General features: G+C 36.8%; 1 protein-coding gene across 2 annotated transcripts in view; it reads left to right on the forward strand.

The window, feature by feature from the left end:
• Window positions 1-27,817, forward strand: part of SMARCA1 (SWI/SNF related, matrix associated, actin dependent regulator of chromatin, subfamily a, member 1) — a 279,873-nt gene that overhangs the window by 235,045 nt on the left and 17,011 nt on the right. For both annotated transcript variants that reach the window (XR_008418391.1, XR_008418392.1), the window contains one exon: window positions 26,245-26,789. The gene's annotated coding sequence lies outside the window, so the exon portion shown is untranslated. The remainder of the gene's footprint in view (window positions 1-26,244; window positions 26,790-27,817) is intronic.

Here is a 27,817-nt window from a genome sequence, read left to right on the forward strand (position 1 = left end):
TTTTTGTTTAGCCTATTTTCTATGTTGTTTGAGGATTGCCCAGAAGGGTAGGCTGTGATGGAGTACCACTCTGGTGGACTCTGGGAAACTAGGGGTGGGATATAAGTATTAAGTATGCTCAGAAAGGATTCAAAGGTAAGAACTTTATCTTTGATATCAGACTTTGTGGGATGGAAAACTGGCTCTGCCACTCACTATGTAAACTTCCTGAGCCTTATTTTGCTCGGTTGAAAAACAGGGATAATGAGTGCTTGACTAATAGGAATTTTGGGAGGATTGGGTGTGGTTTTTACATATAAATACTTAGAGTAGTATCTGGCTCATAGTAAGACCAACAGGTAACTGTTGGCTATTATTCCTATTATTTCAAGAGCTGACCCAAAGTGGAATATATTATTCTGTAGAAAAGCTTTTTGGGAAGTGTTTTCCTATCTCCAAGAACCCAACAAATGAGATGACATTTCTTGTGATATTCCAACTGAGTTCTTATATTTATCTCATTTAAAAGAAAAAATTTTTAGAGGCGTCTGCGTGGCTCAGTCAGTTCAGCATCCAACTCTTGATTTGAGCTCAGCTCATGATCTCACAGTTCATGAGTATGAGCCTTGCATTGGGCTCTGTGCTGACAGTGTGAAGCCTGCTTGAGATTCTCTCTCTCTCCTCTCTGTCCCTCTCCTATTCTCTCTCTCAAAATAAACTTAAAAAATTTTTAAGACAAACATTCCAATTCTTTTTTTAATGTAGTGATTCAGTAATTCCATACATCACCCCGTTCTCATCACAAGCGCACTCCTTAATCCCCATCACCTATTTAATCCATCTCCTACTTCCTTCCCTTCTTATAACCATCAGTTTATTCTCTATAATTAAGAGCCTGTTTCTTGATTTGTCTCTTTTTTTCACGACTTTGCTCATTTGTTTTGTTTCTGAAGTTCCACATATGAGTGAAATCATATGGTGTTTGCCTTTCTTGGCCTGGTTTATTTCACTTAGCATTATTCTGTCTAGCTCCATCCATGCTATTGCAAATGGCAACATTTCATTCATTTTATAGTTGAATAATATTCCATCATATATACATGCCACATATTCTTTATCAGTTCCTCTATCAATGGACACTTGGGCTGCTTCCATATCTTGGATATTGTAAATAGTGCTGCTATAAACATAGGGGTGCATGTATCTTTTTGAATTAGTGTTTTTGTATTGTGTGGGTAAATACCCAGTAGTGTGATTGCTGGATTGTAGGGTAATTCTATTTTTAACTTCTTGAGGAACCTCCATACTGTTTTCCAGAGTGGATGTATTCCCACTTACAGCGAAAGAGCATTTCTTTTTCTCCACATCCTCACCAACACCTGTTGTTTCTTGTGTTTTTGATTTTAGTTGTCCTGATAACTCATTGTAGTTTTGATTTGCCTTTCCCTTATGATGAGTGATATTGAGCACCTTTTCATGTGTCTGTTGGCTATCTGGATGTCTTCTTTGGAGAAATTCTGTTCATGTTTTCTGCCCACTTTTAATTAGATTATTTGTTTTTTGGATATTGGGTTTTATAAGTTCTTTATATAATTTGTATATGAATTCTTTATTGGACATGTTACTTGCAAATATCTTCTCCCATTCAGTAGGTTGCCTTTTAGTTTTGCTGATTGTTTCCTTTGCTGTGCAGAAGATTTTTACTTTGATGTAATCTCAATAGTTTATTTTGCTTTTGTTTCCCTTGCCTAAGGAGACATATCTAGAAAAGAATTGCTATGGCTGATGTCAAAGAAGTTACTGCCTGTGTTCTTTTCTAGGATTTTTATGGCTTCAGGTCTCACATTTAGGTCTTTAATCCATTTTGAATTTATTTTTGTGTATGGTGTAAGAAAGTGGCCCAGTTCTTTCTTTTGCATGTTGCTATCAAGATTTCCCAACATCATTTGTTAGAAACTGTCTTTTTTCCATTGGATATTCTTTCCTGCTTTGTTGAAGATTAATTGACTGTATAGTTGTGGGTTTATTTCTGTGTTTTCTATTCTGTTCCATTGATCTATGTGTCTATTTTTATGCCACTGTCTTGATCACTACAGCTTTGTATCACAGCTTGAAGTCGGAATTGTGATGCCTCCAGTGTTGCTTTTCTTTTTCAAGATTGATTTGGTTAATTGGGGTGTTTTTGCAGTTCCATACAAAATTTAGAATTATTTATTCTAGTTCTGTGAAAAATGCTGTTGGTATTTTGATAGGGATTGTATTAACTGTGTAGATTTCCTTGGGTAATATAGACATTTTAACAATATTTGTTCTTCCAATCCGTGAGCATGGAATGTCTTTCCATTTCTTTGTGTCATCTTCAGTTTCTTTCATCAGTGTTTTATAGTTTTCAGAGTATAGGTCTTTCACCTCTTTGGTTAGGTTTATTGCTAGGTATCATTATTTTTGGTGAAGTTGTAAATGGAATTGTTTTCTTAATTTTTCTGCTGCTTCATTATTGGTGTATAGAAATACAACATATTTCTGTACACTGATTTTATATACTGTAACTTTACTGGATTTATCAGTTCTAGCAGTCTTTCAGGTTTTCTATGTATAGTGTCGTGTCATCTGCAAATAGTTTTACTTCTTCCTAATCTATTTGGATGCCTTTTCTTTCTGTCTATCTGATTGCTGTGGCTAGGACTTCTATTTATCTCATTTTTAAAGTTCCTTTCCCTGAGTTTGTATGTGGTTCTAGGACTCCTATTTTAAAATGTGTCATTTCTGTCCTGGAACTGATGATGAACATGTTCACTAAATATGCCCAAGTATAAGCAGGTTTTCTAGAAATGCAGTAACATACATTAAGAAGGAAACTGATTAACCAAAGCAGACTTTAATTGACTTGTCCATGTGAGTTTGTCATTTTAATTATTAGGTTTTTAATACCATCAAATCAGTTAATGGCACCGAGAAAACAACTGCTCTTGTCAGAGAGTAAATAATGTATAGTCATTCTAGTGTGAAGGTTATTTTTGTATCACGTTTCATTGTGCTAGCCTGTCTGATTTATGGCTGTAACCAGCCGACCCTGGCTCTGGCCCCTATCTACTCACACAGTAATTTTAAGCCTCTCCCTCTCAAAAAGACACTGCCAAAGTATTTATGGGAGTCCCCAGGGGTTATCTTACATGAGTTCTGAATTAGCCAGACCACCATCACTGCTCCTGATACTGTGCCCCATACTGTCAGTACTGCTGCCACTGCCTTGCCAGCCTGCTGTATCCTGCTGATTATTCTGGCTATAGATGCTCTCAATCCTCATAGAACAATGAGACCTAGGCAATCAACTGCAAAGTCAGAAGGGGCAAATCTTTCTCCTTCCTGCATTATGCTCCCTTCGGGGAATCTCATAGCATGGTTATTTGGGTCCTGAGGTGTTAAAAAGTTTAGTCAGCTCATTTGCCTTTTACTCACAATCCTAATACCCCAGAACACATATTTGCCCAGTCAGAATAGTTGGGTTGAGATGGATTTAGGCAACAACTATCCTATAACTGTAAACTCTGCTTACCCCTTATTCTCAGCCCCTGTTGCTAAATCTGACTCTCTGTGCCTTGACATCTTTTTGCTGGTTGGTGGATTCTTTCCCAGGAGCCCTACAGTCTTTTCAGAAACATATCTTCAGCTAGGTTCTCTTCTCATTCAATAGGAATCCAAGAAGAGATATGGTTGATGTCCTTTATCAGAAGATTTTGTACCAGTACAAATCAATTAATATAATTGGTTTGTGGGTGGAGAATGGTAAAGAAAGCATAACTTAACTCTACCTGCCTAGATATGAGACCAATTGAGACCATGCTGTTGAACTACGTTTACATTTCTAATCTGCATGCCTGTGAAATTGCCATGGTCTGGAATGTCTTATCCCCCATCTCTGCAAATCCACATCTGCCCATTTTCAAAACCTTTAACAAAGTTTACTTTTTAAAAGAAGACTTCCCCAGTTCACCCCAACTGATTCACAAATTTTTATGCTCCACATTCTATGCTTAAATTTTGTGCTGATATAATATGTACTTTCAATATGTTTTAAATTTTCCTGGTTTCCTCGCTCAGTAGATATTCATCAACATCTACTACATGCTGGGATATGGCAGTGAACAAAACAGACATGATCCCCTGCCTTCATGAAACTGACATCCTAGTGGAAGAGATGACAAAAAATAAACCAACAAGGAAGATAATTTCAGATAGTGATAAAGACTATGCATAAAAACAAGACAAAGGGATAGAGGGGAGAGGCAGGCTAATTACTTCACATAGACTGGCCACAGAAGGCTTCTCTGAGGAGGTGACATTTAAACTGAGCCCTAAAAGATGAGGAATCAGTCATGCAAATAGTGCTCCAGGCAGAGAGAACAGCAAGTACAGAATCCCTGAAGCAGAAATGATTTTAGTGTGTTCGAAAAACTGAAAGATGTCCTCAATGTGGTTGGAGCACCATGAATATGAGGTTCATTTATCATTTTCCCTGGTTCTGGTTTGCACTTCTCAATTAGACTGTGAATATTGAGGACTAGGATGCAGGGTCCAGGTTGTCTATTCTTTCCCTAGAGTCTATTGTTGTTCTGTTTTTTAACTGGCATGTTTAGACTATTTATATTTAATGTAATTGTTGATATGTTTAGATTTAGGTCTGCCATATTTGTGTTCTGTTTCTCCTGTGTTTTATTCCTCTATTTCTCTCATCCTGCCTTATTTTGAGTTAAACATTTTTAGTATTGTACTTTTTATTTTTATTTTTTTAAGTTTTATTTTTATTTATTTTGAGAGAGAGAGAAAGCACAAGTCGGGGAGAAGCAGAGAGAGGGAGACAGAAAGAATCCCAAGAAGGCTCGCACTGGCAGTATAGAGCCCAGTGGAGGGCTCGAACTCATGAATCATAAGATCATGACTTGAATCAAAGTCAGATGCTTAACAGACTGAGTGATCCAGGTATCCCATTTTTAGTATTCTATTTTAATCTACTATTGTATATAATATTTTTAGTATTTCTCTATATAGTACAAAATCCATCTTTAAATTTTAACATTTCTGGTAATTAATAAACTTTTTAAAGAACAGTTTTAGATTTACAGAAAAATTGAACAGATAGTACAGAGCATTCTCATATTACCACCCTCTACTCCAACACCATTTCCCCTATTATTAACATCTTCTTTTAATGTGATACATTTGTTACAATTAACAAACCAATATTGATACATTATTATTAAGTAAAGTCCATAGTTTACATTAAAGTTTGCTCTTTGTGTTGCATAGTACTATGGGTTTTGACGAATACATAATGTCATGTATTCACCATTACAGTATCATACAGAATAGTTTCACCACCATAAAAATTTCTTATGCTCCATCCATTTGTATCACTGTACTCCCAAACCTCTGGCAACCACTGATGTTTTTACTGCCTCTATAGTTTTGCCTTTTCCATAATGTCATGCAGTTGGAATCCTATATAATATGTGGCCTTTCAGACTGGCTTCTTCCACTTAGCAATATGTATTTAAAGTTCTTCCATGTCTTTGTGTGGCTTGATAGCTTATTTATTTTCATGCTTGGGTAATATTACATTGTCTGGACGTAACAAAGTTTTTTGTTTATCTGTTCACCTATTGAAAGACATCTTGGTTCCTTCCACTTTTTGGTGATAAAGAATAAAGCTGCTACAGACATATGTGTGCTTTTTCGTGTGTGTGTGTGTGTGTGTGTGTGTTTGTGTGTGTGTGTGTGTTTGGACATAGTTTACACCCAATTGGGTAAATACCTAGGAGCACAATTGCCAATCATATGGTAAGAGTATGTTTAATTGTGTAAGAAACTGTTAAACTGTCCTCCAAAATAGATGTACGATTTTCTATTGCTGTTAGCAATGAGTGAGCATTCGTCTTGTTCTGCATCCTTGCCAGCATATAATATCATTGGTTTTTGGGTTTTAGATATTCTAGTGTGTAGTGGTATCTCATTGTTGTAATTTGTAATTCCCTTATGACTTATCATATTGAGAATTTTTTCATGTGCTTATTTGCCACCTGTATATCTTTTTTGATGAGATATCTCTTTAGATCTCTTGCCCATTTACTGGTTTATTTTCTTGTTGTTGAGTTTTAAAAGTTTTCTTTTTTTGTATGTTTTGGATATAACTATCTTTATCAGATATATGTTTTGTGAATATTTTATCCCAGTCTGTGCCTTGTTTTTTCATTATCTTAATAGTGCCTGTTGCAAAGAACACATTTTTAATTTTAATAAAGTTCCAACTTATCAATTTTTTTCATAGACATTGCTTTTTGGTGTTGTATCTAAAAAGTAATAATCAAACTCAAGGTCACCTAGATTTTTTTCTATCTTTTAGTATTGTTATAAGTTTTCGTTTTACACTTAGATCCATGTTGAGTTAATTTTTGTGAAAGATGTAAGGTCTGTGTCTAGATTAATTTTTTTGCATTTGAATATCTAATTGTTACATCACCATTTGTTGAAAAGACTATCTTTTCTCATTTGAATTGCATTTGCTCTTTAGTCAAAGATTAGTTTACTATGTTTGTGTGGGTCTGTTTCTGGTTTCTTCATTTTGTTCTATTGATCTATCTGTCTGTTTTTTTTTTTTTTCACCAATACTACACTGTCTTAATTACTGTAGCTTTATAGTAAGTCATGGAATTGAACACTGTCAGTCGTCCAACTTTGTTCTCCTTCATATTGTTGGTTATTCTGGATCTTCTACTTTTCCATATATACTCTCAAATCCATTTGTTGATAACCACAGAATAACGTGCTGTGATTTTGAATGGGATTGTGTTAAAGCTATAGATCAAGTTGGGAAGAATTGCCATCTTAAAAATATTGTCTCCTTATCCGTAACATGGAATGTCATAAATATTTGATATCTTTCATCAGAATTTTGTAGTTTTCCTCATATAGACCCATTACATATTTTGTTAGAATTGTAACTGAAGATTTAATTTTGGGGGATGGTAATGTAAACAGCATTGTGATTTTTATTTCAAATTCCAAATTGTCAGTGCTGGTATATAGGAAAGCAGTTGACTTTTGCATATTAACCACATAGCCAGCAACCTTGCTATAATCACTTGTTAGTTCCAGGAGGTATTTTATCTACTTGAGATTTTCTATATAGGCAATCATGTCATCCGTGAATGAAGATAGTTTTATTTCTTCCTTCCCAATTTGTAAACCTTTTGTTTCTTTTATTGTCTTATTACATTAGCTAGGACTTCCAGTATCTTCTAACGTAATGTTGAAAAGGAGTGGAAAAAAGGGACAATCTTGTCTTGTTCTCAGTCTTAGTGGGAAAACACCTAGTTTCTCATTATTAAGTATGATGTTATCCATAAATATTTTTTTGATAGATGTTCTTTACTAGGTTAAAGAATCTTCCTGTATTCCTAGTTTGCTGAGGGTTTTTTAAAATCATGAGTGAAATTTGGATTTTGTCAATTTCTTTTTGGATCTATTGATTATGAGAGTATGACTTTTCTCCTTTTCTGTTGATCACATTAATTGATTTTTGAATTTGAACATAATTGGAGTAAATTCTAATTGTTGACAGTGCATAATTTATTTTATACATTGTTGGATTCAATTTGCTATTATTTTGTTGAGTATTTTTGCCTGTATGTTCATTAGAGATGTTGGTCTATAGTTTTCCTTTCATGTACTATCTTTTTCTGGTTTTGGTATTGGGGTAATGCTGGCCTCATAGAAAGAATTAGGAAGTGTACTCTACTTCTATTTTCTGATGGAAAATTGTTATAATTTCTTCCTTAAATTTTGATAGAATTCACCTGTGAAAACATCTGGGCCTTGTGCTTTCTTTTTTGGAAGATTATTAATTTGACTTAATATTTTTAAATAAGCATCATTTATCCTTATGTGACTTTTGGTAGTTGTGTCTTGTAAGGAATGGGTCTATTTCATCTAAGTTATCAAATTTGTAAGCATAGAGTTGTTCATAATATCCTTTATTTTCCTTTTAATGACCATGGGAAAAGTAGTGATGTCCTCTTTTTCATTTCTTTAAAATTTTTTTTAAATGTTTATTTATTTTTGAGAGAGAGAGAGAGAGAAAGAGAGAGAGAGCGAGCAGGGTAGGGGCAGAGAGAGCAGGAGACACAAAATCCAAAGCAGTCTCCAGGCTCCAAGCTGTCAGCACAGAGCCCAATGTGGGGCTTGAACTCGTGTACCACGAGATCATGACCTGAGCGGAAGTTGGATGCTTAACTGACTGAGCCACCCAGGCACCCCTCCACTTTTTCATTTCTGATGAGTAATTTGTGTCTTCTCTCTTATATTTTTCTTGGTTAGCCTGACAGATGATTATCATTTTATTACTCTTTTCAAAGAATCAGCTTTTTTGATTCATTGATATTCTTTATTAAATTTCTGTTTTTAATTTCATTTATATCCTTTCTATTTTTAATTAATTTTCTTCTGCTTTCTTTAGGCTTATATGCTCTTCTTTCTATAGTTTCCTAATATGTAAGCTTAGTATTGATTTTACATCTTCTTTTCTAACATATGCATTTAATGGTACAAATTTTCCTCTTAGCATTGCTCTTGCTTCATTCCACAAAATTTTCTAAGTTGTATATTCATATTAATTTAGTTCACAATATTTGAAAATTTTTCTTGAGGCTTCTTTGATCTATATATTATCTAGAAGTCTATTGTGGGGTGCCTGAGTGGCTCAGTTAGTTAAATGACTCTTGATTTCAGCTAAGGTCATGATTCCAGGGTGATAGGATCAAGCTCCGTGCTCTGCACAGAGCCTTCTTGGGATTCTCTCTCTCTCTCTCTCTCTCTCCTGCCCCCACTCACTCTTTCTCTTTCTCTCTCTCTCAAAAGCAAAAGAAGTCTGTTGTTTTATCTCCAATTATTTTGGCATTTTTCCAGCTATCTTTCTGTTATTGATTTCTAGTTCAATTCCACTGCAGTCTGAGAGCATACTCTATGATTTCTAGTCTTTTAAATGTGTTAAGGTGTGTTTTATGGTATATGATGTGGTCTACATTAGTGAATGTTCATTTCAACTTGAGAAGCATGCGTATTCTGCTGTTGTTGGTTGAATTATTCTATAATTTCAATTAGACACAATTGATGATGCTGTTCAGGTCAACTATATCCTTACTAATTTACTGCTTGCTGGATCTATCAATTATTGATAGAGGAGACAATTTGTCCATTTCTCCTGACAGTTTTATCAGTTTTTGCCTAATATATTTTGATGTTCTCTTGTTAAGTGCATACATTTCAAAATCATTATATCTTCTTGGAGAATTGACCCCTTTATCATTATGTATCATCTTCTCACCTCTGATAATTTCTATTTTTTTCTGAAGTCTGCTATGTCTGAAATTAACATAGCTACTTCGACTTTCTTTTGATTAGTGTTAGCATGGTATATCTTTCTCCATCCTTTACTTTTAATACACCTGTGTCTTTATATTTAAAGTGAATTTCTTATAGACAACATGTAGTTGGGTCTTATTGTTTTATTTACTTTGAAAGTCTCTGTATTATAATTGGTGTATTGAGACCATTCAAATTTAAAATGATTATTGATATCATATGACAGATTAATATCTACTATATTTGCAACTGCTTTCTTTCTTTTCTTATTAAATTTTTTTTTAAGTTTATTTATTTTGAGGGTGAAGGGCAGAGAGAGGAGAGAGAGTATCCCAAGCAGGCACTGTGCTGTACACAACCCAATGCGGGGCTCTATCTCATAAAATATGAGACCATGACCTGAGCTGAATCAAGAGTCAGAGGCTTAACCAGCTGAACCACCCAGGTGCTCTGCAACTGCTTTTGTTCATTGCATTTGCTCTGTTTCTTTTTTATCTTCTCCCATTTTTCTGGCTTCTCTGGTTTTAATTGAGCATTTTATATAGTTCAATTTTCTCTTAGCATATAAATGATTCTTATTTTGGAAATTCTAATAGAGTCTCCAATATGCATTTAAAAATTATCTAAGTCCACTTCCAAATAACACCGTGCCATTTCATGAGTAGTGCAGATACTTTATAGCAGTATTCCCAAATCCTCCCTCCTGTCCCGTATTATTTTACTGTCATTTATTTCACATATCCATATGCTACAATCTCTCTAATACATTGTTGCTATCACTACTTTGAAGAGTTATCTGTTAGATCAGTTAAGACTAATACAAGATAAAAGATTTTTTTTTAACTTTCATTTATTCCTTCTCTGATGCTCTTCTTTTTATGACCTATATAATTTTCCTCCTCTCTAAAGAACTTCTTTAACATTTCTTGTAAGGCAGGTCTACTGGGAACACATTTCTTCAGTTTTTGTCTGAAGGTCTTTTGAAGTATAATTTTGCTGAATATAGTACTCTGGGTGGTGTTTTTCTTTCTTTCAACACTTTAAATATTTCAGTTTACATTGTTTCTGAGAAGTCCAATGTAGTTCTTACCCTTGTTCTTCTGTAAGTAAGGTGGGTTTTCCCCTCTGATTTCCTTCAAAATTTTCCTATAGTCTTTAGGTTTTCTTCAGTTTGAATATGATGCACTGAGTTGTAGATTTAAAAAATTTTTTTTTAATTTGCATCCAAATTAGTTAGCATATAGTGCAACAATGATTTCAGGAGTAGATTCCTTAGTGCCCCTTACCCATTTAGCCCATTCCCCTCCCACACCCCGTCCAGTAACCCTCTGCTTGTTCTCCATATTTAAGAGTCTCATGTTTTGTCCTCCTCCCTGTTTTTATATTATTTTTGTTTCCCTTCCCTTATGTTCATCTGTTTTGTCTCTTAAAGTCCTCATATGAGTGAAGTCACATGATATCTGTCTTTCTCTGACTGACTAATTTCACTTAGCATAATACCCTCTGGTTCCACCCATGTAGTTGCAAATGCCAAGATTTCATTCCTTTTTGATTGCCGAGTACTACTCCATTGTATATATATACCACTTCTTCTTTATCCATTCATCCATCGATGGACATTTGGGTTCTTTCCATACTTTGGCTATTGTTGATAGTGCTGCTATAAATATTGGGGTGCATGTGTCCCTTAAAAACAGCACACCTGTATCCCTTGGATAAGTACATAGTAGTGCAATTGCTGGGTCATAGGGTAGTTCTATTTTTAATTTTTTGAGGAATCTCCATACTGTTTTCCAGAGTGGCTGCACCAGCTTGCATTCCCACTGAGTTGTAGATTTTATGGTATTTGTTATATTTGGCATTTTCTGGGCTTCTTGTATCTATGGCTTGGGGTCAAACATTCATTTTGGGAAAATATCAGCCATTACTTCAAATATTTCTTCTGTTCAAGGCAAGGGAATTAAAAGCAAAAGTGAATTACTGGGACCTTATGAAGATAAAAAGCTTCTGCACAGCAAAGGAAACAACCAACAAAACTAAAAGGCAACCAACGGAATGGGAAAAGATATTTGCAAATGACATATCGGACAAAGGGCTAGTATTCAAAATCTATAAAGAGCTCATCAAACTCCACACCCGAAAAACAAATAACCCCGTGAAGAAATGGGCAGAAAACATGAATAGACACTTCTCTAAAGAAGACATCCGGATGGCCAACAGGCACATGAAAAGATGTTCAACGTCGCTCCTTATCAGGGAAATACAAATCAAAACCACACTCAGATATCACCTCACGCCAGTCAGAGTGGCCAAAATGAACAAATCAGGAGACTATAGATGCTGGAGAGGATGTGGAGAAACGGGAACCCTCTTGCACTGTTGGTGGGAATGCAAATTGGTGCAGCCGCTCTGGAAAGCAGTGTGGAGGTTCCTCAGAAAATTAAAAATAGACCTACCCTATGACCCAGCAATAGCACTGCTAGGAATTTATCCAAGAGATACAGGAATACTGATGCATAGGGGCACTTGTACCCCAATGTTTCTAGCAGCACTCTCAACAATAGCCAAATTATGGAAAGAGCCTAAATGTCCATCAACTGATGAATGGATAAAGAAATTGTGGTTTATATACACAATGGAATACTACGTGGCAATGAGAAAAAATGAAATATGGCCCTTTGTAGCAACGTGGATGGAACTGGAGAGTGTGATGCTAAGTGAAATAAGCCATACAGAGAAAGACAGATACCATATGGTTTCACTCTTATGTGGATCCTGAGAAATGTAACAGAAACCCATGGGGGAAGGGAAGGAAAAAAAAAAAAAAGAGGTTAGAGTGGGAGAGAGCCAAAGCATAAGAGACTGTTAAAAACTGAGAACAAACTGAGGGTTGATGGGGGGTGGGAGGGAGGGGAGGGTGGGTGATGGGTATTGAGGAGGGCACCTTTTGGGATGAGCACTGGGTGTTGTATGGAAACCAATTTGACAGTAAATTTCATATATTAAAAAATAAATTAAAAATAAATAAATAAATAAACATTAAAAAAAAACAAATATTTCTTCTGCTCATTTCTATTATACTTATTCAGATATTTACAATTCTTTTTATGCTCCTTTATTCCTGAAGTTCCAAGTTTTCTCTTGGTATTATTTCCTTTCTATCTGAAGAATTTCCTTTTGCAATTAAGAACAAGTAAACTGTTTATGAATTTAGATTCTTTTGTTTGAAAATGATTTTATTTTACTTTCACTCCTGAAGGATGTTTTCACTGGACATAGAATTCTGGGATAATATTTCTTTTCTTTCAGCACTTTAAAAATATCATGCAACTTCCTTGTCCTTCATGGTCTTTAATGAAAAATCTACAGTACTTTGTAACACTCCCCCATCCCTATTTCTCTCTGGTTGCTTTCAGGATTTTTTTCTTTGTCTTTATTTTTTAGAAGTTCAACCATGATGCATGATCTTGACATTCATTTCATTTCATTCATTTTATTAGGTTTATCCAATTTGAGGTTCCCTCAGCTTCTTGAATCAGTAGGGTTTTTTTCTTTTGCTAAGCTTGAGATGTTTTCAGCTATTATTTCTTCAAATATTTTTTCAGCACTACATTATTTTTCTTCTCCTTTTAAGACTCTGAGGACACTATTGTTAAACTTTTTGTTGTTGCTCCACAGTTCTCTGAGACTCTGTTCATTTTTTTTTAAACCTTGTTTGTTTCTACGTTTCAGCATGGGTAATATTTTTTGATTCTATTTCAAATTCACTGATTCTTTCCTATGTCCTGTCTACTTAATGAGACTATTTAATGAGTCCTTAAGTTATTTTTTGATTTTAATATTTTCACTTGATTCTTTTATACATCTCTTCTTCTTTACAAATAATGTTGGATTTTACTATTTGTTTCAAGAGTATTCATTATTGGGACACCTGTGTGTCTCAGTCATTTGAATGTCTCACTTTGGCTCAGGTCATGATCTCATGGTTCATGAGTTCGAGCCCCACGTCTTGCTCTGTGCTGATGGCTCAGAGCCTGGAGCCTGCTTTCAATTCTGTGTCTCCTTCTCTCTCTCTCTGCTCCTCCCTCAGTCAAGATCTGCCTCTCTCTCTCTCTCTCTCAAAACTAAATAAACATTAAACAAATTTAAAAAGTGTTCATTATTTTCACTTGAGCATTTTTATAATAGCTGAATTAAAGACTTTATCAGATAATCCCAACATCTGTGTCATTCCATGACTGACCTCTTGATTATCTTTTCCTATGTAAGTCAAGATTTTGTAGTCATTTGTAGTCATCTGACCCTTGATCTCAGCTCAGGTTTTGATCCCATGGTCTTGAGTTCAAGCCCCATGTTGGGCTCTGTTCTGGGTGTAAAGCCTGCTTAAAACAAACAAACAAACAAACAAACAAACAAACAAACAAACAAACAAACTTTTGCAGTGCTATTTGAATATTTCCTGCCTGTGTGACACCCAGTGGCCAGACTAGAATATGGATAGTAGTCTATCCCAAGCAGGCTCCACACTGTTAGTATGGAGCCAGATGCAGGGCTTGAGCTCATGAATCATGAGATCATGACCTGAGCCAAATCCAAGAGTTGATTGCTTAACTGACTGAGCCATCCAGGTGCCCCTAGAGTAATTTTGGTTTGTTGCAGGAAATAATTCATGTTCTCTTTGAAATCAAAGCAAAGTAAAAAATAAAACAGTTAAGACCTAATTCATTGGGACCTTTTTAAAAATATTTTTTTAAGATTTTATTTTTAAGTAAATCTCTACACCCAACATGGGACTTGAACTTACAAACCTGAGATCAAGAGTCACATGCTCTACTGACTGAACCAGCCAGACACCCTAATAATATCGGATGATTCTACATTTTTAAAAGTAAATTCTACCCCTAATGTGAGGCTTGAATTCATGATCCTGAAATAAATAGTGGCAATGCTCTACCAACTGAGCCAGCCAGGCACCTCTTAATTAACTGGAACCCTTGGATACATAAACATTTTTTTCTTCTTGGTTACAGCAATTTTAAGATTTTATTGGGGTGATACCTTAAGTACAACAAACATTCTCCTAATTTTGATTGCCTCCTCTCCCCCTATTCCCCAGATTGGCACATAAAAGATGGTGATTGGGTGCAAAAAGCTAGTATACTAAGTGGAAAAGTGGGATTTCAATTCAAGTATGCCTAATGTCACAGCCTAAGCTTTTCATCAGTATGCTGTGTTGCCTTTTTAAGTTAAATAAATGCTGCCCCACATCTAAAACTTTTATTGACTGTGTTACATTTATTGTTCACTCCCTTGACCTTACTCCTGAATCTCTGTGGGAGGTATAGACTTCCATACCATTTTAATATTGAGCTTGGCCTTGAGATTTGTTTTGGCCTAGTAATGGTTGGAGTATGATCCATCACCCCTTGACTTTGTGCTTAGTCATGTGACTAAGGAGACATGACAAGGGCAGAGGCATAGAATGTATTTTGTTGTTAGACTTATCTTTTGCCCTTCTGCCATTACCATGAAGTGAACATGACCCACGGATCCTGCTGTTCCAGGGAAAATGAGAGATATGTGGAGCATACCTGGATCCATCCCAAAGTCTGGTGCCAAGCCCATGTAGGCCTAACCTAGGTGAGTGACATGTGGGTAAAAATAAATGTCTGTTGTTTCACATTTCTGAGTTTAGGGGTGGTTTGCTATGCAGCATTATTGTGGCAACTGACCTCTTATGACCATATAAATATTTGGTTGAGACCATCTTATGTTTCCATGTGAAATGTAAATGAACATAGGATTTTTATTTAAATTCTAAAGCCTAAGTATATTGTAATCTCTGCTTTCTTCACTGTTTACTATTTCCACGCCTGTTTTTCCTCCTAGAAGAGTTCTTACAAAGGAATGAAATTTTCTTCTGTTTATCACCAGCTCTGCTAGTTCTGCAAAATTCTGCTAGTTTTATTTGGGGCATCAGAGAATAGTGGAGACTTGTAGCGTAAGCATCAAAGTTCCTACTTCCCTAAACTGGATTTGTTATTCTTGGTCCCATTTGTAAATGCAGCATCAGCATCCCTATAGGTCTCTCTGCATAGCTTCTGCTAACAAGAAGGCACAGATTATAGGGTTGTATGCTGGTTCATTCCTCATGACTCTCTTTCTTCCCATGTAATGAACTCTACAATGGTATCTAAACATATTTGGGGTTGAATACTATTTCTATCCTTTAATGTCTGAGGACTGAGTGTAACCTACATATTGTCTCTGAGTCTTAGATTCCTCATACGTGAAGTAAGGTTATAATTTCTTCCCAGTCTCCCTCATGACATTGTTCTGAGCTTCAGGAACTCAGTAAAGATTAAAGATTCTTGTTATTTACTCTGAGTATGTTCAGCAAGCTAGGAGCTAGCAGTATTCACCACCAGTGTTCTATTCTTTATATGCCTTAGGAAAGGGAGTTTTCAGGAATATGGGGTACTGTAACTCTATTTCACTACCTCTGGCTCCTGCCACAGCCTGGGCTCAATAATCTCACTCTCCTCTCTGTACCTTTTTTCCACCACCTGGGTAGGATCATCCTAACTACACTCACAATCTGCCTAGGACTCAGAGAATCCTATTTCCTTGACAACAGAAATTTAGGTATCAAAGTGAGTTAGCTTGGAGGAGCTGAAGCAGTGGCACGCTGCCCTTGGTGTTACATTGCTTTTGGCTTCTTAGAGTTCATCCCCACTAGTTACTCAAATGCAGAATGAGTATGTAGCTTAGAGACTAAAGAATAGATGCCTAGCCTAGCTGCTTTCTATCAGATGCATGGGCCCTAAGTTGTTTTGCAAATTAAGGCAGGTTTTCTACCTCATTCTTGGTGGTATTTTAGAACCACACAACCTGTGGAACCTGGAAGAGTATAATTATGCTTGCATCCTTCCTTTGGTTCATAAACTTAATTGGTAAGGCTTTACAGTGGGAAAGAATTCTCTTATTATTTACCAGGTACCAAGTGCTTTACATTTTTATGTTATTCATTGAGATTTGGTTCTGATATCAACCCTTTTATTCTCATTTTAAAGATAAGGAAACCTAAGCTTAGAGTAAGTAAATTAACAGAGTCAGAAGTTACAGCCACATCTGTCTGAATCCAAAGCTTATGTTTTCCATGGCATCACACAGCCATTTTCTGCATTTTGCTTATGCTTGGTCATTCTAAGGGTATGGTGATATGTGTTCTATCATAATTTTGCTAAAGAGTGGCTAGTGTCAGGATATGGAATCAAACAATCCTGAGTTTGAATTCTATCATTTACCAACTGTGTGATCTTACAAAATTCATTTAACCTCTCTGAGTCTCAGTTTCATTATAGGACTAATAATAGTGTTTGTCTCCTAAGGTATTGGGGAGATTAAATGAGATGATGCCTGTGAAGGGCCTTGTGTAGTGCCTAACATAGTCCTGGCATATATTAAGCATTCAATAAATACTGACTGAAAAAATAATCTGTCTCAAAGTACAACTACCAATGGATCCTGAATCTCTTCTGTTTGCTTTAATAGTATACCGGCAAGTTCTTGAGAATTTAATTATAGGATGTTGGAGTTAGATGAGATCTTAGGCTTGGGTTATCCAAACTCCTCATTTTGTATATGGTGAAAATGAGGTTCAGAGAACGGGAGGGACTTGAATTTGTGTATCCTCAACTGATTCAATTGCATCTCCTGATAAAGCCAGTTATCTTAGTCAAATTCATGTGTTATCGTCTTGCTTTATCTGTTTGAAACTGGCAAGGATCTCTACCCTTCTATTTACCAGTCCTGAGATTTATAAGTAGAAAATGAAGGGGTGCCTAGGTGGCTCAGTCAGTTGAGCGTCTGACTTCAGCTCGGGTCATGATCTCAATGTTCGTGAGTTCGAGCCCCGTGTAGGGCCCTGTGCTAGCAGCTCAGAGCTTGGAGCCTGCTTTGGATTCTGTATCTCCCCCTCTCTCAGACCCTCTTCTGCTTACACTTTGTGTCTCTGTCAAAAATAAATAAACATAAAAATATTTAAAAAAAAGAAAATGAGATTTTATTATTAGAAAAGTGTGTATTTCCTCTAATATGCCCGCCCTTTCCCATATTCCACATCCTGTCATGGATTCCTGGCCATGCTTGCAATTCAAGGAGTGTCCTCTATCTCTGGAGATCTCTTTATATTCTTCATAATCATTATTATCAGGAATTCCTTGTCTTGTATCCCAATCCCTTTGGGACCTGTTGTATGTCAAATTTACCTGATAAACTATAGGTTAATGTGTTAATGGATTAATGTGTTACCTTTCTCATATATTATAGGCATATTAACAAGATGCTTCTCTCAAAGAAATGATATACAGTGGAATTTCATGCATAAAGGCATTAAGTTATGGAAGAGAGCAATTTGAGTAAGAGGCTTTCTCATACCACCTGGGTGGCCACTTAGAAAATATTTATCCTTTGGAGCCTTCTTAGAGAAAGATAGAGACTCTTCTTAGGGTTATGATGAAGTGTAGCCTTCCCTTGTTAGCCTTTTGCAGCAGTGGTTGAGCAGAAGTAGAAGTTGCCATAGCTCTTGGTGATCGTGCTTGGACTGCTTGGGTTCTGGGGTTGGAGACTGGCATTTGAGACGTTTTATAAGGTATTTGATAGGATAAGGATTAAGGTGGGTTTGAATCTGGATAAAACTAGCAAGAGGAATTCTGTTGGAATCAAGGCCAGGGTCATCTCCTGCCATTCCTTTGAAGGCACTAAGACTCCAGACTTCACAAAACAACTGATACTCATCTTCATCATCCTTTCCATCCTCATCAGGAGAGACACCAGCATACTGTACTGGCTGAACATAAAGGCTGGGACAGCCCTGGTAATTGGTGTGAGAACCAATCCTTCCCCACCAGTATGTACAATGAGGCATTGAAACAGGGATTCTTCCTGCATTGCCATTAGTGCTATGTCCCCTTTACTATTAGTCTTAGCATATAAGAGGAAGGGTTTGTAGGCATTGTCGAGTTTATCACTGGTGGGGGTGACTTGCTTAAGTCTGCAGAGTGAATTCATGGTTTATTGAGTGTTATAGCTCAGAACTCCTGATGCCTTACTTTGTGCTCTTTTTTTGTGCACCACGGTGCCTCTGTTGTGTGAGCTGAGATGGCACAGGTAGGTGGCATGGTGTCTGGAAGAACCCTAGTTTTTATGTATGTGGTTACACATGTACACACGTGTGTGTATGTGTATGTGTGTGTGTAGTGCTTAGAAGAGGGGCTGTCAGATACACTCGTACATTTTAACTATCATTATTATAATTGATAATATTTTATATACACATAGCTCATATGAGGGCCTTGAGACTCAGTAACCCACTCTTCTTAGTTCATAAAGATCAAAGCTTATAGAATTCTTTCATGTCACTCAAATCCTCCTATCAATCTCATAGGGATCAATATTATTGTTGTTATTATTGTTGGTGTTATTGTTATTATCCCGACCCAGGGATAAAATAATAGGTTTAGAAAAGTTGAATGGGTATACCAAGACCCACATAAATCAGTGATGGAGCTGAGGTAACCAAGGCCAGTGCTCATACTTCTACACCAGAGCCTCCTTCCCAAGAACTGCAGAAAATATATCAAAGGAGGCATAACTCCTAGGTCAGCACTTGACCTGCAAGACGAGATTCAGGGGAAAAGTGTGTATTTCCTCTAATATGCCCTCCCTTTCCCATGCCTGGTAGCATGAGCTGAGGACAGTGACATCTAAGACTTTGCTTGTTGACCAGTTCTGTTAGGACCAGTTATGTTCATGAGAGTGCCTCTTTTCATCTTAGCTGCCTTTCAATGTGTGATCAAGAAATTCCATCAAATTGGGATAAAACTGGCAAAAATAATGAATTCAGATCAACTTGAGAGGCCCAGCCTTGCCATGAGAACATAATATAGCAATGTATTTGAGAAACAGAAGGTGGAGGAAAGGAAAGAGGGAACATGAGAGAGGGAGGAAGAGAGACATGAAAGCGTTTGACAGGTAAGATCTAAGCACATAAAATATAGAGGTAAAAGGCAAACAGCTGTGTGAGAACAAAGGAATATTCTGCTACTCCTTATTCTGCTTGCTGCCCAGACTCTTCAATTGCAGCTTCTACTAAATAATAATGTGGGTTCTCTCTTTGCTCCCAGCTCAAAGAGAATGATAAAGCAGCAAAACTCTCAAAGTTACAGTACAGCCATAGATAAAAGTTGATGACATAGAAATCAGCCCCCTGCCAACACACACACTTTGGCAACCCCTACTGGAGAAACACAATGATAGTGAATATAATGAACAAAGAAGGAAACGACTATTGAGCTAAGATGGGGAAGGTGCCTTTCTTTGGTGGTACCCTAATGGGGTGTTTTGATGATTTCTAATGTCTGTAGTACTCAATTTTGCAGCAGAAAGTTGGACTGAAGGAGAGGCTAGTTACTTCAGTGTCTTGGGCTCTCTGTGAAAGTCACACATCAGACATAATCATAGACATTAATTTCTGGATTCTTCTGCAGATAATAAAACTTGAAGAAGCTGGACCCATTTTCAGGAAGACATGAAATGGCCAAGTGAAATTGTAGGTTTTGGAAAGGAAGTAATGATGGATTGATTGTATGAAACACAGGCTGGCAAACTTTATGTCAATCTTAGACAATAATTCTAGAGATTGTTATTAGAAGATAGTTTATAATCCTAAGAAGAGTTAGCTCTGATCAGTAGGAGTCAACATGGATTTGCTGAGAAGTCATATAATACAAATTTCATTTGCTTATTTAATTAGTTGAGTGATGGCTCTGGAGAATGTAGCCTACAATATATGTGGCTGTAATCCAGGCATTTAGCAAGATTTCTCATGATGTATTTGTGGAAAGTATGAAGATCTGTGGCCTCATTCATACAGTTATGTCAATTAGTATAGTTTGTTGAAGTAATATAACAAAAAGGTATGGGTACAGATTTGGACACTTAATATGATGATTTCTAGTAATAAGCTATAGAGTACTGTCCTTAACCTTGCCCTGTTAAACATTTTTATTCATGACTTGGTTGAAGTTATAAAAAAACAGGCTCATAAGATTTACAAAGACATAGTATACACAATGGAAGCCAGAATTATGATTCTGCAAATTTTGACATATCTGGTAGATGGGCTGAATCTGCAAGATGAAATTTAAAAATGTAGCACAAAAGACTATGGGGAAAGTCAAAGAAACTGATTACCCAAATATGGAATGTGGCTTAGCAGAGCTCATATTAAAAAGTTTTAAGGGCTTTAATGTTCAATGAGCTCAAATGTAAGTTAGCTGTGAGATGTGTCTATATGCTTGTTTGTTTCAAATGTCTTATTCTGTTTTTTATTTAAGTATAGTTGACATACAGTGTTATATTAGTTTCAAGTGATAGTGATTCATAGTGATTCAATAATTCTATATATAAAATATTATACTAATACTAATATATTAATATTAGTACATTCTATAACTAATATATAGTTAGAATTTTATACATTACTCATTATTCACCACAATAAGTGTAGTTACCATCTGTTGCCATGCAAGTTATTACAATATTTTTTACTGTATTTCCTATGTTGTACTTTTCATCCCTGTGACTTATTTATTTTATAACTAGAAGTTTGTACCATTTAACCCTTTTCACTTATTTTGCCCATGTCTATGCATTTTTTTCATGATACCTTAATATGGTGGTTCACACACTTGGCTTCACAGGTTGCAATCCAGATCAACTGCATAGGAATCTGTGGGGGTAGGGCCTAGAAATAAGTATGTTTAAAGCTCCCCAGGTGATTCAAATGGGAAACCAAAGTTGAGAACCACTATGATGATAGAATGTGAGAGAATCGATAATCCCATTGTAATGTGTATTCATCAAATTACAATGTTTCACTTAGTCTTGGACAATACCTTTTACAAACTGGAACCCATTCAGAGCAGTGTGACCAAGCTGGTAAGAGTAACTGCAGTCATACAAACTATGCCATGAGGAACTGTTGAAGGAACTGAGTGTGAGCAATCTCAAGGAGGACACAAAAGCTGTCCTCAAAGGAGTGTGCCAGAGGGATTACCCTTGTTCTATTTGGTTCCAGAGATGACTACTAGAACCAAGAAGATGAAGTAACAGGAAGGCAAATTTTAATTCAATAAAAGGAGTAATATTTTAAGAGGGCTGTCTAAGGATGTTATAGGCTGCCTCAGAAAGAAATGTTTGCCCTACAATTTGAAGACTCCAAACCATTGGGCTGCTTAACCAGTTGGTGAACAGAGTGTGGAGAAGGCTTGTGTTAGTCAAGATTCTTTTTGTGGCACATGAGCAGAAACCCAATTCAAAAAGCTTAAAAATAGAGTCTATTGTGTGATATAATAGGGAAGTGATTTCAGGGAGGGCTGGTTCAAGGGATCAATTGATATCATCAGACTCTTTCTTGCCATTTTTTGGAGGGGGCCCTGTTTGTCTTTGCTTTCCTTTATTCTGCATTTAGGCTCTCTCCATGTGACGTCCTGGCAACCCCAGTAGAGATAGAAAATATTTTCTGATACTTCTCAAAAGAGATACACTGATTCTAAATGGACCAATGTGGTCAGAAAGAAAGTGGTGTGTGTGTGTGTGTGTGTGTGTGTGTGTGTGTGTGTATTAGGAGAAGGGTGAGGGGAATTGGATGCACAAAACAATAAGAGTCTTAGACATTGGATGGGGTTGAATAAGTGAAGATCCCTCTTAGCCCTGGGATTTTAATATTATTTGACACCATGGCCAGAATGTAGCAATAAGTATAGAACCATTTCTTATGGTTCATCAAATATAATCTTTTGTCTAGTCAGGCCCATCTATTTTTCATGCCCTTCCCCATATTCATATCTTTGCTTGTGTTGCTTAATATTTCTAAAAAACCCTCCACTTACTACACTCTAATCCATAGATGAAGACTCGTCTCAAGTCCTGCCTCTTCCTCTGCTGTAGCTGGGCCAATGTGCACTGATCTGCACCTCCTTTGAACTACTACAGTGCTCTTCACAATTACATATTTCCTGATGTCATGTCTTGATTTTTTTTTTGTTTTTCCATATGAGTCTTTGTAACTGTATTGTAACTGTAAGTTCCTTGAGAAGTAGGGGCAATTCCTCCTCCTTTTCTATTCTTCCTGTGCCTAGGATAGATCAAGTTGGTTTGTTCATTGAAATGTTTTGATTGATGGTCATATATATATATATATATATATATATATATATACACCAATCCCTTTACTACTACATGTGAAACCTCTGTCTTGCAAGTAATAATGGATTAGATGGCAAAGATGGGAGCATTGCCATAAGAGGCCCTCTGTGGAAATGACTGACACTACTAAAAAGGGCACTGTAATTCTTTGTCACTGGTACAAGCTCTGCTCCATGCTTATGCTGCCAAGCTGGTGTCCTTGCTTTTGGACTCTAGGAATGGGTACTTTTCCGGGATTGGGCCTTCAGTCACTCAGTGATTACTGAAAAATTTATTAATCACCAATGTTATTTCAGGCTATGTTCTAGTTATGGGGTGATATACAAAATCTCTGTTCTAAGGAGCTTGGAGGGAGAAACAGAAAAACAAGATTAGGTAATTATAATATAGTATCATGGGATTCCAGTTACGGGTTAGATGAAATAAGCATACTCTACCTTGTCTTCACCTTTGTATTATAGCTATAAAATCTGAACAAAATGAATGGATCATTGAACAGTATGAAAGGTAAATAGTAGCAGATTGGGGGATAAAAACAGAAATCAAAGTATTAACTGAACTGGTGGTAAGTATGCCATTTAAAAATTCTGCTATACCCTGGCCTGAACTCAGCACACTAGAATCCTGTTAAACAGCCGTCAGGGAGCAGACAGAGAGAGCTCTAGGAGAAGCAATCTAATTCTGGCTCAAGAATGGAAAAGGGGATGGCACCTGGGTGGCTCAGTCAGTTAAGGGTCCAACTCTTGATTTCAGCTCAGGTCATGATCTCACAATTTTTGAGTTTGAGCCCTGCATCAGGCTCTTCACTGTTAGGATTCTCTCTCTCCCTCTATCTCTGCCCCTCCCCTGTGCATGCTCTCTCTCTCAAAATAAATAAAATGTAAAAAAAAAAAAAAAAAAGAATGGAAAAGGGAACTCCTAACACTTAGTGTGGAATTCCTCCTTTTTTTCTACTCTTTTCTGTTTTCTTGTGTTCTGGCTCCCATTCTGTGGTAATAGTGGCAGCAGCTGATAATTGGAGCCTGTAGGGGCTAAAACTTTGAGGATAGGGAATTCTCCTCCCTTTTTGTTGGATCTGTGGTTCACAGAGGGTTGGGCTAACTTCCATTGCTTTTTTTCCTCTCTCTGTCTCCTATTGCTTGGACCCAAACAAGGGTACAATTGCAAAAGTAAATTGTAGAGTAGGGTAACTAAAGCCTTAGCTTTCAGGCCAGAGGACTACACAAAAATAGCCTCAGCGTTCTGAAAAGTGCCGAGGAGATGATAGAAAAGGAGAAGATTGGGAAGGTGACCTTATAAAGTTGTTTATGAACTACAGAGCTCATCCCTGAGTGAACATGTGTGGATTAGGTCCTATTTAGCAGACTAAACTCTTTAAGAACTGAACAGATAGACCACCACCCAGGTCTCAGACTATTCACTTAATGGTGAACATGTGAAACATACCTGGATAGTGCTGTAAAGGCTTTGAAAATGGAATAAACTTTGGAACCACAACCCACAGATGTTGGATCAGAACTTTCACTTGAACCTAACCAGGTTGACTGCCTGCTAAAACAAAAACATCAGTATCAACATTCTTCATAGGATTTAAACAATTTCCAAGACCTGATAAGGCAACATCTAAATTATCCAGGATACAATCCAAAATTATTAGGCAAATGAAGAATTAAAGTCTTAACTCACATGAGAAAAGACAATCAACAGATGCCATCCTTGATGACAGATGTTGGAATTATCAGAAAAATTAAAGCAAAGCTATTATAAAAATACACTAACAAGGGCAAAATCCTTGAAAAAAATAGAAAAATAGAAAGCCTCAGCAAAGAAATAAAAAATATAAACACTAACCAGATGGAAGTTTAAAGACTGAAAATATATAATAAATAAGACTTAAAAAGATTACTGAATGGGCTCTGTAGCAGAACGTCGTCAGGATGATTTCATGGACTAGGCTACACTTCAGTTGCTGCTTGAAGGACAAATGAAAATGAACCAAGTGGGGAAGAGTTGTATTAGTTATCTATTGCTAATAGATAGCTATCATTAATTAGTTATCCCAAACATAGCAGTTTAAAACAACAAATATTAATATCTCACACAGTATTTCAGAGTCAAGAATCTGGGAGTGGCTTAAATGGATGGGTCTGGCTCAGTCTGTCAAGAGGTTGCAATTAAACTGTCAGCCAAGGTGTAGTCATCTCAAGGCCCAGCTGGGATTGCAGAATCTGCTTCCAAGCTTACTCACATGACTGTTGGCAGGCCTCAGTTTCTTGTGGGCTGTTTTTTTCCTTGCCACATGGGCCTCTCTCTAGGGAAACTTAAAGCAGGGCAGCTGGCTTTCCTCATAGCAAATGATCCCAAGGGGAGGGTCAGAAAATCAAGATGGAACCCACAGTCTTTTCTATAACCTAATATCAGAAGTGACATACCATCTCTTTATTTGATTTTTTAGAAGTGAGTCATTAAGTCCAGGTCATACTCAAGGGGAGAGGAATTAGACTTCAGATCCTGAAGTGGAGAAGTATCAAAAATTTGTGGACATATTTTGAAAACGATTACAAGGGGAAATATTCTAGGAGGAGGGAATCAGATATGCAAAAGCACAAAATCAAGGGAAATAATTAAAAATGGACACTGGAGGCTGTTTCTGTCTGTATTTAGTTCAGTTGTGTCTGTTAAGTACTGGTTGAGGTGAAGGTTCTATAAAAGTCCGATAATCCTCCAAAGACTCCTACTTACCTGTCCTGTCTCTTTGGGGAAGGCAGCAGGTCCAGGTTAGTGCCTTCACACTAGGAGATAAATAGGACCTGTATCCCTCGCAGTATTTTGTCTTAGGATCTTGGAACAAAAGGGAAAATATAAAAATATATTTTCTTTTAGTTGTAGGTGTATGCCTTTACAGTAGCATGGAAAAGTAGCTTGGAATTTTACTTGGATGCTTATTGTCCTTGATAATACTCCATTCTGCCACTGTCTTCCATCTTCTTACTAGCTAAATAATTGTAAGTCCGTTCTGCTGTAATGTCTGTTTGTTCCAATGTGATTGATACATCAGTGGACAATCTGAGCATGACAGGAATTTTGTTTGCTTGAGCATGATTCCATCAGTAAGAAACACCAGGTGAATGTAGAAAACAGCACCCAGCTGAACCGAGCTGTAGGGTAATACACAAAACACACACCTCAAACATCTACTAACCACAACCATTCACATTTAGTTTTACAACTTTTCATCTGATTTCAGATAACACTCCTTTCACCACTTCACAATAACTCATAATCTGCCATGCCCACATCCACAAGCAAACTTTAGGTTTTTTCAAGTTAAAGTGCCATTTTTATTGTAGTATTTATGTATTTCTTAACCATTAGCATGTGCAAAACTGTGCTGCCTTTCTTACCTGGTTTTTAACATGTTGCTGATATTTTTATTGTTGTTCCTCTAGTCCCATTTTCCCCATAAGCCCTGTGGTTTTTATTGTGTAATTTTGCATAGTGCAGCAATTTTTAAAGAATACATATATCATGTTATAGCAAAACTGACTGTATATATATGTCTTTTAACTTACCTAGGACGGTGAATTTGGGTGGACTTGGCAAAGAATGAAAATCAAGTCAGTGAAGATTCTGTGTTGCAGAGGCAAAAAGAAAAAGAAGAGAAACATTCAAGTACAGTGGAGATGCTTATCTTCAGTGGTGAACCATTCAGAGCCTCTATCTGAAGACTCCTTGGGTGGATATACTCACTAATGGCTATTTGGTATTCTAGTGTCTGGGTCTCCTGCTCTTCTGACCTTGAGTATCCTCTTCCATAGCAAGCAACTCTTTTTCTTTGGAATATAGTGCAGCGAATAGGGTAGTGAGACATTGTCAAAGAATTTGGACTTTGTTCTCTTGCTTCTCTGATCTTGAGCGAGGCAAGTATTTCCTGTCAACTTCATATCGCCTCTGAGGACACAACTTTAAGAACTTCCAGGGATTTTTCTTGACTTTGTATCTGTGGCACCTGATGCTGAGGTGGTCATAATCAAGTTCCAAAGTGGTCTGGAGCATTTGCAATACAGAACCTGCTTCTCTTGCTACTTGGACCATATTCAAATCCACGGGAGGAGGCTGGGGTAAGTTTAATTCTTTATTCCTCTTTCTCTTTCTTTTCCTCATTATTCTTTCTCTTCTTCATCTTTATTGAGGCAGTGCCATGTAGTAGTTGAAAATGTAGGTTCTGGGTCTACTGTGTAATGGTTGTATGACCTTAGGCCACTTACTTAACTTGTCTGCACCTCCATTCCCTCATCTTTAAAACTGAGATTATAACAGCACCTACCTCATAGGCTTGTTGTGATGAATGAATGCTATAATCCACGACAAGCACTTAGAACTGATCTAGTTGCTTTATACACATGTTCTTAATCAATACCTAAAGTCTAAGGAGACTATATCCATTTAGGACCAAGTGGAGATAAAAAAGTGATTCTGGGCTATTAAATTCTGTCAGTAGGGAAATGTAGTTGCATTTATCCACAATGCTTCAGGACTCAGCTATTGCCTTAAAAAAGGTACAATTGTGATTGCAGTTTCTATTTATGGAGCTCATAAGCATTGACCCATTTCTTTCATTAACTACTACTTTACCTTGGGCCATGGCTGCCAATGTAAAGTTGCTTCTATAGACCTTTGAATAAATATTGGATATTTAGGTCACATAACTCTAACAACAGAAACATTTTAGGCTGTCTGACCAGTATATTAAATGAAATGTAAAATGAGACTGTGATCTAACCAAGGACAGAGATTTTTATCTTTTTGTCTTATATATCCTCAACATCTAATATAATGGTTCTCAACCATGAGTGATTTTGTACCCCCAGGGGACACTTGGCAATGTCTGCAGTCATTTTTGGTTGTCATGACTGAGGAGAAGGCAGTTGCTCCTGTAATCTAGTGGATAGAGGCCAGGAATTTTGCCAAACATCTTACAAGGCACAGGATAGTCTCCCACAACCACTATACTGCCTGAAATATTAATAGTTCTGGGGTTGAGAAACCCTACTCTAATACAATGCCTAAATACAAGGAATACTGTAGCATCTTGATAAATGTGTATCGAATGGATGAGTGAAGTTTGGGGAACAAAAATGTGATTTGA

Source organism: Panthera pardus, unplaced genomic scaffold (genome assembly GCF_024362965.1).
Source record: "Panthera pardus isolate Hobbes unplaced genomic scaffold, ASM2436296v1 HiC_scaffold_27, whole genome shotgun sequence".
Classification (NCBI taxonomy): Eukaryota; Metazoa; Chordata; class Mammalia; order Carnivora; family Felidae; genus Panthera; species Panthera pardus.